Source organism: Eschrichtius robustus, chromosome 2, assembly GCF_028021215.1.
Source record: "Eschrichtius robustus isolate mEscRob2 chromosome 2, mEscRob2.pri, whole genome shotgun sequence".
NCBI classification, from domain to species: domain Eukaryota; kingdom Metazoa; phylum Chordata; class Mammalia; order Artiodactyla; family Eschrichtiidae; genus Eschrichtius; species Eschrichtius robustus.
Genome location: NC_090825.1, coordinates 60,793,513 through 60,805,520, shown reverse-complemented (window position 1 = coordinate 60,805,520; position 12,008 = coordinate 60,793,513). Strand labels below are relative to the sequence as shown.

At 40.9% G+C, this 12,008-nt stretch overlaps 1 protein-coding gene across 9 annotated transcripts in view; it reads right to left on the bottom strand.

Annotated features, from left to right (window-relative positions):
* The window catches only part of PDE8B (phosphodiesterase 8B), a 258,410-nt gene that overhangs the window by 31,097 nt on the left and 215,305 nt on the right, over positions 1-12,008 (bottom strand). The window lies entirely within an intron of this gene.

Here is a 12,008-nt window from a genome sequence, read left to right as displayed (position 1 = left end):
CTTTAGATTCAATTTTGCACCTAGTTCTTTCTTAGTATCAATTTTTTTGTGCTAATGCTCAGTACATATCTGTCAAATGTTTAGTGAAGTTATTAACATTAGAAATAATACATATGCTTTCTTTGGGGGTTCTGGTGTTTATAACTAAGACACTGTTACTGGGGCACACCTAGCTTTATCATGATTATAATCATGCTGCTTTGCTGCTAAATCCACCTACTTCCAGTTTCTGAAACCATCACACATTTGTAGGCACTGAATGAATGGAATAAGTTAACCTGAAAAACAAGACAGATGAGTATGTAGGACTGTTTATGGGGGAAGATTAGTATGGTTTAGCAACATCAGCTGTAACAGCCAGAAGTCCCATATATTTCAGATACAGTAAAATGTTCCAGCCTGATTGAACCATTGAAAAATAATCATGTAAAATTGAAGTGTTAAAATAGGGGTTTTGTATGAATTATTCTGCACAGTTCATTCCACATAATTACAGAAAAAATTACATGGCCAGCCTGTGTGAGATCTTAGTCTTATATGTGACTGAGGGCTGTGACTTATTTATCCCGTAATTATGGGAACTTTTTATTTCTTCTGTGAACTGTTTTATGTTTTTCCTTTACAAATAAAGATCATTCGCTACAAAGCTACTGAGTGCAGTATGAATTTCTGATAACCAAATGAATACAACTTTTTCTCAGTCAGCTTTAGCTCAAAAGCAAGTGATCTTTAAATGCTTAGCTTTTCTCTTTGAATCACAATACATCTCTCCTTTAGGAACAAAGTCCCATGGCTCCCCAGATTACACAGAAAGCTACTTTCTTGTCTTTCGTTGACTTCTGCAGGCCAGCTGATTGAACTGTGGGCCTCCCAGGAAGTCAGTGTAGGCTTTGTGTCCAGTCTCGATGGAACTAGATGAAGCCCAAGGTCCAGTAGATGCACAGTCCAACCCTGACTTTTGGACAGAAATGTGCACCTGCCCCTGAAGGGAGAAGAGGGGACAGGGAGGAGGGGAGAGGAGAGGTACTGGGTCTGTCTGCTGAGGTGGCTCTGGCCTTTCTCCACACAGGATGTTGCATTCGGCAGTTTCTGAGCTGAGCACGCTGCATCCCCCATAAACCTGTGCCCCTAAATTGGCTCATCTGCCTCTGATGGGCTCTTCGTTATGGATAGCAGCAGAGACTGGAAATACTCCTCAAACAACCAATCACCACTTGCTTTGCACGCAGAGGTTCTGCAGGGCTGTGTCAGGTCATTATTCCCTTCACAATCCTCTGTGGTAAGAGCAGTGCCTGAGGACAGTTTGCCCATCACACCTCAGCAGTGCTAGGCTATTACTGAAGCTTCCAACTCAGGTTATCTTCCTGCCTCTCCCAAATACCTCCTTTTACAACCAAAGATTCATATGAATGAAAACAATTCTTTTAGAATTACAATTTTCTTCTTGGAAGGCTAAGCCCACCCATCATTTATAACTTGGTATGAATGCTTCTATTAAAATTATTTCCTCATAATTCTCAGTCAGGCTCACTGAGGAAATACAGAGAACGAGTGGTCCTGTAGTTTGACACTCGCTGGTGGACAGCCAGGAGAGGCCTGTGGGCCTGAGGACTGTGGTCAGGAAGAGAGGAGGAACCACTTCTCCTGTGACCACAGCAGCCATCTCTTACATGTGTGCACGGTGCTAGCAGCTCTACATTTACAATCAAGTCATTACAGCACCCTCGAAAGGAGGAAAGGTTGTCATTCCTTCTGACAGATGCAGAAGCTGAGGTTTCGAGAAGTTGAGGGGCTTGTCTAAACCGCACAGCTAGCAGGCAGCAGATCCCAATTTTAAACCCGGCTCTCTCCATCTAAAACCACTTCTCTTTGTCACATTGCTCTCTACAGTCAGGCCCCAGAAGGGAAGCCCGGGTGCAAGCTTGTTAAACTGGGGTCTGAGGACAATATCCCCGGGTTCAGTGAAGGGCATCTGTTTGAATACAATTTTCTTTGTAATTTTGGGGAGGGTTTGAATCTCTGCTATCGATAGGTTTTGTCACATGCATGCTAAAGCAAAGAAAAGAAATCGTAATTCAATGGCTACATGTCAGCCAATCTCTCCAGAGTGTAGTGTTTTTGTTTTCCCTTTTGTAGTGGAAATGCATACAGTAATGATGAAGAGTTCTGATATCATGTGTCCCCCAGGCTTCAGCACTAAAGTTCTGCAATGTGAATACTGCTGGCCTTGCCTGTGCCACTCTTCCCAGAGCTCAAAGCTGGAATTTCTTAGCAAGGCCTTGGAAGCTTACAGCCTGTTTTTGGAGAAAAAAAAAAATCATAATTCCAATCTTTTAATTCCTTAAAATACTATAGGTTCCCACAAGTGTTACTGTCCTTGTGCTAAATGCTTGGTGTACAGATACCTGATTATGCTTGGCTCAAAAGCACTGCGAATTCTGGGTGTGTGTGTGTGCACGTGTGTGTATGTGTGATTTCAGGGTCATTTGATTGTTTTCCTCTTAAAGAATAATCATTTTAAAACGATATTTTCTTTACACATCCACCAGAATGTCCAAAAAAGAAATTCTGTCAAGTATGTGGAACAAACTGGAACTCTCACATGTTGGAGGGTGTATAAAGTGGTACAGCCACTATGAAAAAGGTCTGGTAGTTTCTTATAAAATTAAACATATGCCTACCCTATGACCCAACTCCTCCGTATTCAGCTCTACTCCCAAGTATCTACCCAAGATAAATGAAAGCATATATTCACAAAAAAGACTTGTCTAAGAATGTTCAAAGGAGTCCCAAACTGAAAACAGCCCAGAAGTCCATCAACAAGAGAAATAAACTGCGGTAGAAATAAAAAGGAAAAAGAAAAAAATACTGATACATACAACATGAATGAATCTCAAAACACTGATGATGAATGAAAGAAGCCAGCACAAAAGAGGAGACACTTTATGAAGCTCTAGGACAGGCAAAACTACTCTGTGGTTATATAAGTCAGAACAGTGTTACCTCCGGGCGTGGGAAGGAAGGGAGTGGAGGCAGGGATAACTGGGAAGGGGCGTGAGGGAATGTCTGGGTTGGGAAGGTTTGAAATCTTGATGGGGTCTGCAATACAGAGGCATATGCATTTGCTGAAACTCAAGGAATATTATACTTAGGATTTGTACATTTCACTGTATGTAACTTTTACCTAAAAAATGAAAAAACTCACAAACAAATATTAAACTCTCATTAATAATATGCATGCCAAAGTACCAAGGGGTGAAATGTCCTGATGTTTGCAACTTAATTTGAAATCTATCAAAGAATAAGATGGACTGATGGATGAATTGGGGGATGGATAGATGGACTGATAGATATATGGATGGACAGATGATTGAGCAAAATGTTACTTACAGAACCTAGGTGGTGAGTACAAGTGTATTTACTTACAATTCTTCTCTTTTATATGTTTGAAAATTTTCATAATAAAATATTGAGAAAATTAAATGTTCAACTGACAATATGGATTGATGGCTAAAAACTGGAAGTCTGAAACAATTTCAAAATTTGTGAAAATAAATAAGATGAAGAAAATTGAGAACAGCCTGAAATTGAGCAAGGTGAGTGACATGTCATGGTCCCTGGGACTCTGTACCACGAGCCTGGGCATGAGGATGATGTTCCATTTCAAACCATCACTAAGGAATTGTAGACAGCAGCTGTCAATCTTAGAAGTATAAGCGTTACCTAGGTAACTATTTAATACATTGATTTTAATAATTTTATTGATTGATTTTGTGAATTATGCAGTTACAAATGAACCTAAATCCTGGTATCTCTTATAGGAGAAAAACTCAGAAATAACTTTTTCAATGAAAAATCATGAGACTTTTTAGCAATTAAAATGAGTCAAGGAACAGTTTTGGCATCCGAGGTGAAGGCGACTTGAGCTAAACTCAAGGTGACAAGGGAAGGAGGATGTGGGGCTTTCAATGGGGCAGGGCATAACTTAAAGATACTGCAGTTTTGGTTCCAGACCACCGGGATAAAACTTTAATAATACAGATCTCGAGACCTTCAAGATGGCGGAAGAGTAAGCCGTGGAAATCACCTTTCTCCCCACAAATACATCAGAAATACATCTACATGTGGAACAACTCCTACAGAACACCTACTGAACTATGGCAGAAGACCTCAGACCTCCCAAAAGGCAAGAAACTCCCCACGTACTTGGGTAGGGCAAAAGAAAAAAGAAATAACAGAGACAAAAGAATAAGGATGGGACCTGCACCTCTGGGAGGGAGCCGTGAAGGAGGAAAGGTTTCCACACACTAGGAAGCCCCTTCCTGGGCGGAAACTGCGGGTGGCGGAGGGGAGAAGCTTCGGAGCCAGGGAGGAGAGCGCAGCCACAGGCGTGCGGAGGGCAAAGCAGAGAGATTCCCGCACAGAGGCTTGGCGCCGAGCAGCACTCACCAGCCCGAGAGGCTTGTCTGCTCAGCCGCCAGGGCAGGCGGGGCTGGGAGCTGAGGCTCGGGCTTCGGTGCTAGCCGGGAGGGAGTCCGGGAAAAAGTCTGCAGCTGCCGAAGAGGCAAGAAACCATTGTTTCGGGGTGCGCGAGGAGAGGAGATGCAGAGCGCCGCCTAAACAAGTTCCACAGACGGTCGCGAGCCGCGGCTATCAGCGCGGACCCCAGAGACGGGCAGGAGACACTAAGGCTGCTGCTGCCGCCACCAAGAAGCCTGTGTGCAAGCACAGGTCACTATCCACACCGCCCCTCCCGGGAGCCTGTGCAGCCCGCCACTGCCAGGGTCCCGTGATCCAGGGACAACTGCGCCGGGAGAACGCACGGCGCGCCTCAGGCTGCTGCAACGTCACGCCGGCCTCTGCCACCGCAGGCTCGCCCCGCCTCCTCCGTACCCCTCCCTCCCCGCGGCCTGGGTGAGCCAGAACCCCCGAATCAGCTGCTACTTTAACCCCGTCCTGTCTGAACGAAGAACAGATGCCCTCAGGCGACCTACATGCAGAGGCGGGTCCAAATCCAAAGCTGAACCCCGGGAGCTGTACGAACAAAGAAGAGAAAGGGAAATCTCTCCCAGCAGCTTCAGGAGCAGCGGGTTAAATCTCCACAATCAACTTGATGTACGCTGCATCTCTGGAACACCTGAATAGACAACAAATCATCCCAAAATTGAGGCAGTGGACTTTGGGAGCAACAATATATATATATTTTTCCATTTTCTCTTTTTGTGAGGGTGTATGTGTATGCTTCTTTGTGTGATTTTGATGTATAGCTTTGCTTTTACCATTTGTCCTAGGGTTCTGTCTGTCCATTTTTTTGTTGTTTTCTTTTTTTATTACATTTTAATTTTTTAATTTTGTATTTTAATAACTTTATTTCATTTTCTACTTTTCTTTCTTTTTTTCTCCCTTTTCTTCTGAGCCGTGTGGCTGACAGGGTCTTAGTGCTCCAGCCGGGTGTCGGGCCTGTGCCTCTGAGGTGGGAGAGCCGAGTTCAGGACATTGGTCCAACAGAGACCTCCCAGCTCCACATAATATCAAGCAGTGAAAGCTCTCCCAGAGAGCTCCATCTCTTCGCTAAGATCCAGCTCCACTCAACAACCAGCAAGCCACAGTGCTGGACACCCTATGCCAAACAACTAGCAGACAGGAACACAACCCCACCCATTAGCAGAGAGGCTGCCTAAAATAATAATAAGGCCGCAGACACCCCAAAACACACCACCAGACGTGGACCTGCCCACTAGAAAGACAAGAACCAGCGTCATCCACCAGAACACAGGCACTAGTCCCCTCCACCAGGAAGCCTACACAACCCACTGAATCAACCTCACCCAGTGGGGGCAGACACCAAAAACAATGGGAACTACAGACCTACAGCCTGCGAAATGGAGACCCCAAACACAGTAAGTTAAGCAAAATGAGAAGACACAGAAACACACAGCACATGAAGGAGCAAGGTAAAAACCCACTAGACCAAACAAATGAAGAGGAAATAGGCAGTCTACCTGAAAAAGAATTCAGAGTAATGATAGTAAAGATGATCCGAAATCTTGGAAATAGAATGGAGAAAATATAAGAAACATTTAACAAGGACCTAGAAGAACTAAAGAGCAAACAAACAGTGATGAACACAATAAATGAAATTAAAAATTCTCTAGAAGAATCAATAGCAGAATAACTGAGGCAGAAGAACAGATAAGTGAACTGGAAGATAAAATAGTGGAAACAACTACTGCAGAGCAGAATAAAGAAAAAAGAATGAAAAGAATTGAGGACAGTCTCAGACCTCTGTGACAACACTGAATGCACCAACATTCGAATTATAGGGGTCCCAGAAGAAGAAGAGAAAAAGAAAGGGACTGAGAAAATATTTGAAAGGATTATACTTGAAAACTTCCCTAATATGGGAAAGGAAATAGTTAATCAAGTCCAGGAAGCGCAGAGAGTCCCATACTGGATAAATCCAAGGAGAAACACGGCAAGACACACATTAATCAAACTATTAAAAATTAAATACAAAGAAAAAATATTAAAAGCAGCAAGGGAAAAACAACAAATAACATACAAGGGAATCCCCATAAGGTTAACAGCTGATCTTTCAGCAGAAACTCTGCAAGCCAGAAGGGAGTGGCAGGACATATTTAAAGTGATGAAAGGGAAAACCTACAACCAAGATTACTCTACCCAGCAAGGATCTCATTCAGATTCGAGGAGAAATTAAAACGTTTACAGACAAGCAAAAGTTAAGAGAATTCAGCAGCACCAAACCAGCTTTACAACAAATGCTAAAGGAACGTCTCTAGGCAGGAAACACAAGAGAAGGGAAAGACCTACAATAACAAACCCAAAACAATTAAGAAAATGGTAATAGGAACACACATATCGATAACTACCTTAAAGGTAAATGGATTAAATGCTCCAACCAAAAGACACACACTGGCTGAATGGATACGAAAACAAGACACATATATATACTGTGTACAAGAGACCCACTTCAGACCTTGGGACACATACAGACTGAAAGTGAGGGGATGGAAAAAGCTATTCCATGCAAATGGAAATCAAAAGAAAGCTGGAGTAGCAATTCTCATATCAGACAAAATAGACTTTAAAATAAAGACTATTACAAGAGACAAAGAAGGACACTACATAATGATCAAGGGATCAATCCAAGAAGAAGATATAACAATTGTAAATATTTATGCACCCAACATAGCAGCACTTCAATAAATAAGGCAAATGCTAACAGCCATAAAAGGGGAAATCAACAGAAACACAATCATAGTAGGGGACTTTAACACCCCACTTTCACCAATGGACAGATCATCCAAAATGAAAATAAATAAGGAAACACAAGCTTTAAATGATACATTAAACAAGATGGACTTAATTGATATTTATAGGACATTCCATCCAAAAACAACAGAATACACTTTCTTCTCAAATGCTCATGGAACATTCTCCAGGATAGATCATATCCTGGGTCACAAATCAAGCCTTGGTAAATTTAAGAAAATTGAAATCGTATCAAGTATCTTTTCCAACCACAACGCTATGAGACTAGATATCAATGACAGGAAAAAATCTGTAAAAAATACAAACACATGGAGGCTAAACAATACACTACTTAATAAGCAAGAGATCACTGAGGAAATAAAAAAATACCTAGAAACAAATGGCAATGAAAACACAATGACCCAAAACCTTTGGGATGCAGCAAAAGCAGTTCTAAGAGGGAAGTTTATAGCAATACAACCCTACCTCAAGAAACAAGAAACGTCTCAAATAAATAACCTAACCTTACACCTAAAGCAATTTGAGAAACAAGAACAATAAAACCCCCGAAGTTAGCAGAAGGAAAGAAATCATAAAGATCAGATCAGAAATAAATGAAAAAGAACTGAAGGAAACAATACCAAAGATCAATAAAACTAAAAGCTGGTTCTATGAGAAGATAAACAAAATTGATAAACCATTAGCCAGACTCATCAAGAAAAAAAGGCAGAAGACTCAATAGAATTAGAAATGAAAAAGCAGAAGTAACAACTGATACTGCAGAAATACAAAGGATCATGAGAGATTACTACAAGCAACTATATGCCAATAAAATGGACAACCTGGAAGAAATGGACAAATTCTTAGAAAAGCACAACCTTCCGAGACTGAACCAGGAAGAAATAGAAAATATAAACAGACCAATCACAAGCACTGAAATTGAAACTGTCATTAAAAATCTTCCAACAAACAAAAGCCCAGGACCAGATGGCTTCACAGGCGAATTCTATCAAACATTTAGAGAAGAGCTAACACCTATCCTTCTCAAACTCTTCCAAAATGTAGCAGAGGGAGGAACACTCCCAAACTCATTCTACGAGGCCCCCATCACCCTGATACCAAACCAGAGAAAGATGTTCACAGAAAAAGAAAACTACAGGTCAATATCACTGATAAACATAGATGCAAATATCCTCAACAAAATACTAGCAAACAGAATCCAACAGCACATTAAAAGGATCATACACCATGATCAAGTGGGGTTTATCCCAGGAATGCAAGGATTCTTCAATATATGCAAATCAATTAATGTGATACACCATACTAACAAATTGAAGGATAAAACCCGTCTGATCATCTCACTAGATGCAGAAAAAGCTTTCAACAAAATTCAACACCCATTTATGATAACAACCCTCCAGAAAGTAGGCATAGAGGGAACTTTCCTCAACATAATAAAGGCCATATATGACAAACCCACAGCCAACATCGTTCTCAATGGTGAAAACCAGAAACCATTTCCACTAAGATCAGGAACAAGACAAGGTTGCCCACTCTCATCACTAAAATTCAACATAGTTTTGGAAGTTTTAGCCATGGCAATCAGAGAAAAAAAAGAAATAAAAGAAATCCAAATTGGAAAAGAAGAAGTAAAGCTGTCACTATTTGCAGATGACATGATACTATACATAGAGAATCTTAAAGATGCTACCAGAAAACTACTAGAGCTAATCAATGAATTTGGTAATGTAGCAGGATACAAAATTAATGCACAGAAATCTCTTGCATTCCTATACACTAATGATTAAAAATCTGAAAGAGAAATTAAGGAAACACTCCCATTTACTATTGCAACAAAAAGAATAAAATACCTAGGAATAAACCTACCTAAGGAGACAAAAGACCTGTATGCAGAAAACTATAAGACACTGATGAAAGATACTAAAGATGATAAAAACAGATGGAGAGATATACCATGTTCTTGGATTGGAAGAATCAACATTGTGAAAATTACTATACTACCCAAAGCAATCTACAGATTCAATGCAATCCCTATCAAACTACCACTGGCATTTTTCACAGAACTAGAACAAAAAATTTCACAATTTGTATGGAAACACAAAAGACCCCGAATAGCCAAAGCAATCTTGAGAAAGAAAAACGGAGCTGGAGGAATCAGACTCCCTGACTTCAGACCATAGTACAAAGCTACAGAAATCAAGACAGTATGGTACTGGCACAAAAACAGAAATATAGATCAATGGACCAGGATAGAAAGCCCAGAGAGAAACCTACGCACATATGTTCACCTTATCTTTGATAAAGGAGGCAAGAATATACAACGGAGAAAAGATAGCCTCTTCAATAAGTGGTGCTGGGAAAACTGGACAGCTACATGTAAAAGCATGAAATTAGAACACTCCCTAACACCATACACAAAAATAAACTCAAAATGGATTTAAGGCCTAAAGGTAAGGCCACACACTACAAAACTCTTAGAGGAAAACATAGGCAGAACACTCTATGACATAAATCACAGCAAGATCCTTTTTGACCTACCTCCGAGAGAAATGGAAATAAAAACAAAAATAAACAAATGGAACCTAATGAAACTTAAAAGCTTTTGCACAGCAAAGGAAACTATAAACAAGACGAAAAGACAACCCTCAGAATGGGAGAAAATATTTGCAAATGAAGCAACTGACAAAGGATTAATTTCCAAAATATACAAGCAGCTCATGCAGCTCAATATCAAAAAAAAACCCAATCCAAAAATGGGCAGAAGACCTAAATAGACATTTCTCCAAAGAAGATATACAGATTGCCAACAAACACATGAAAGGGTGCTCAACATTACTAATCATTAGAGAAATGCAAATCAAAACTACAATGAGGTATCACCTCACACCAGTCAGAATGGCCATGATCAAAAAATCTACAAACGATAAATGCTGGAGAGGGTGTGGAGAAAAGGGAAACCTCTTGCACTGTTGGTGGGAATGTAAATTGATACAGCCACTATGAAGAACAGTATGGAGGTTCCTTAAAAAACTAAAAATAGAACTATCATACGACCCATCAATCCCACTACTGGGCATATAGCATGAGAAAACCATAATTCAAAAAGAGTCATGTACCACAATGTTCATTGCAGCACTATTTACAATAGCCAGGACATGGAAGCAACCTAAGTGTCCATTGGCAGATGAATGGATAAAGAAGATGTGGCACATATATACAATGGAATATTACTCAGCCATAAAAGGAAATGAAACTGAGTTATTTGTAGTGAGGTGGATGGACCTAGTGTCTGTTATACAGAGTGAAGTAAGTCAGAAAGAGAAAAACAAATACCGTATGCTAAGACATATATATGGAATAAAAAAAAAATTGGTTATGATGAACCTAGGGGCAGGACAGGAATAAAGATGCAGACGTTGCAAATGGACTTGAGGACATGGGGAGGGGGAAGGGTAAGCTGGGATGAAGTGAGAGAGTGGCATGGACATATATACACTACCAAATGTAAAATAGATAGCTAGTGGGAAGCAGCTGCATAGCACAGGGAGATCAGCTCGGTGCTCTATGACCACCTAGAGGGGTGGGATAGGGAGAGTGGGAGGGAGACTCAAGAGGGAGGATATATGGGGATATATGTATATGTATAGCTGATTCAATTGGTTATAAAGCAGAAACTAACCACCATTGTAAAGCAGTTATACTCCAATAAAGATGTTAAAAAAATAATGAGTCAAGGCCAGCATCACAACAATAACAAGCTAACAAGCAAATAAATACTAGATACCTCCTTCAACATTCATTTCAGAATCACTTTGGGAGAGTGTGAATAGCATTTGGTAGAAATATCTGAATCTGCTTTTGTCATCATGGAATGACAGAGTCATACGAGGCATCAGTTGTAATTAAAATCACCAGATTCCCAGTATGTGAGCCTGGGGGTCATCCGTGATGCTTCCTTTTCTCTCATCCTCATGTCTAGTCCATCATCAAATCCTGTAAAATCTCACTTCTAAATACCTCTGGGATTACCCATTTCTCTCCATTGTCAGAGTACAAGGCTACCATCAGCTCTCGTCTAACTCTAACCTCAGCAATAACCCTCCCAACCTAATCCATTCTCAACTTTTCAATGAGTGTAATCTTGCAAAACTGTACATTTAATCCTGTCATTCTCCTGCTTAAAACTCACACTTCCCAACTGGTCTCAGGGTCAGCCCCATTTGACAACCTGGCTATGAGGCTCTCCTCAACCTGGCCCCTGCCAGCTCCCCAGATGCACCACTGACCCCTGCCACTCTGTCCTGGGCTTTCAGCTTGCAGGCCACACTGCCATCCCTCTAATTTTTCCATGTTCTTTACTACCTCAGAGCCTTTGCACATGTGACTTTTGCCCAGAAAGCTTCCCAATCCATTCTCTTCCTTTTGCCTATTTATCCTGCAGATCTTAGCTGAAAGGTGGTTTCTCAGGGAAGCCTTCCCAGGTATTTCCTGCAGATCTTAGCTGAAAGGTGGTTTCTCAGGGAAGCCTTCCCAGGTATTTCCTGCCCATCCCAGTCCCTCATGAGGTTAAGTCCTAGTGTCATATGTTCTCAATGGACTTTTCCTTTATTGCATTTTTTTTTTACAGTTCATAACTTTGTACTTATTTGATTGTTTGTTATCCTTCCCAACTGTAAGTCCTACTTTTAGCAGGAGCTGTGTCTCACTTGATTACC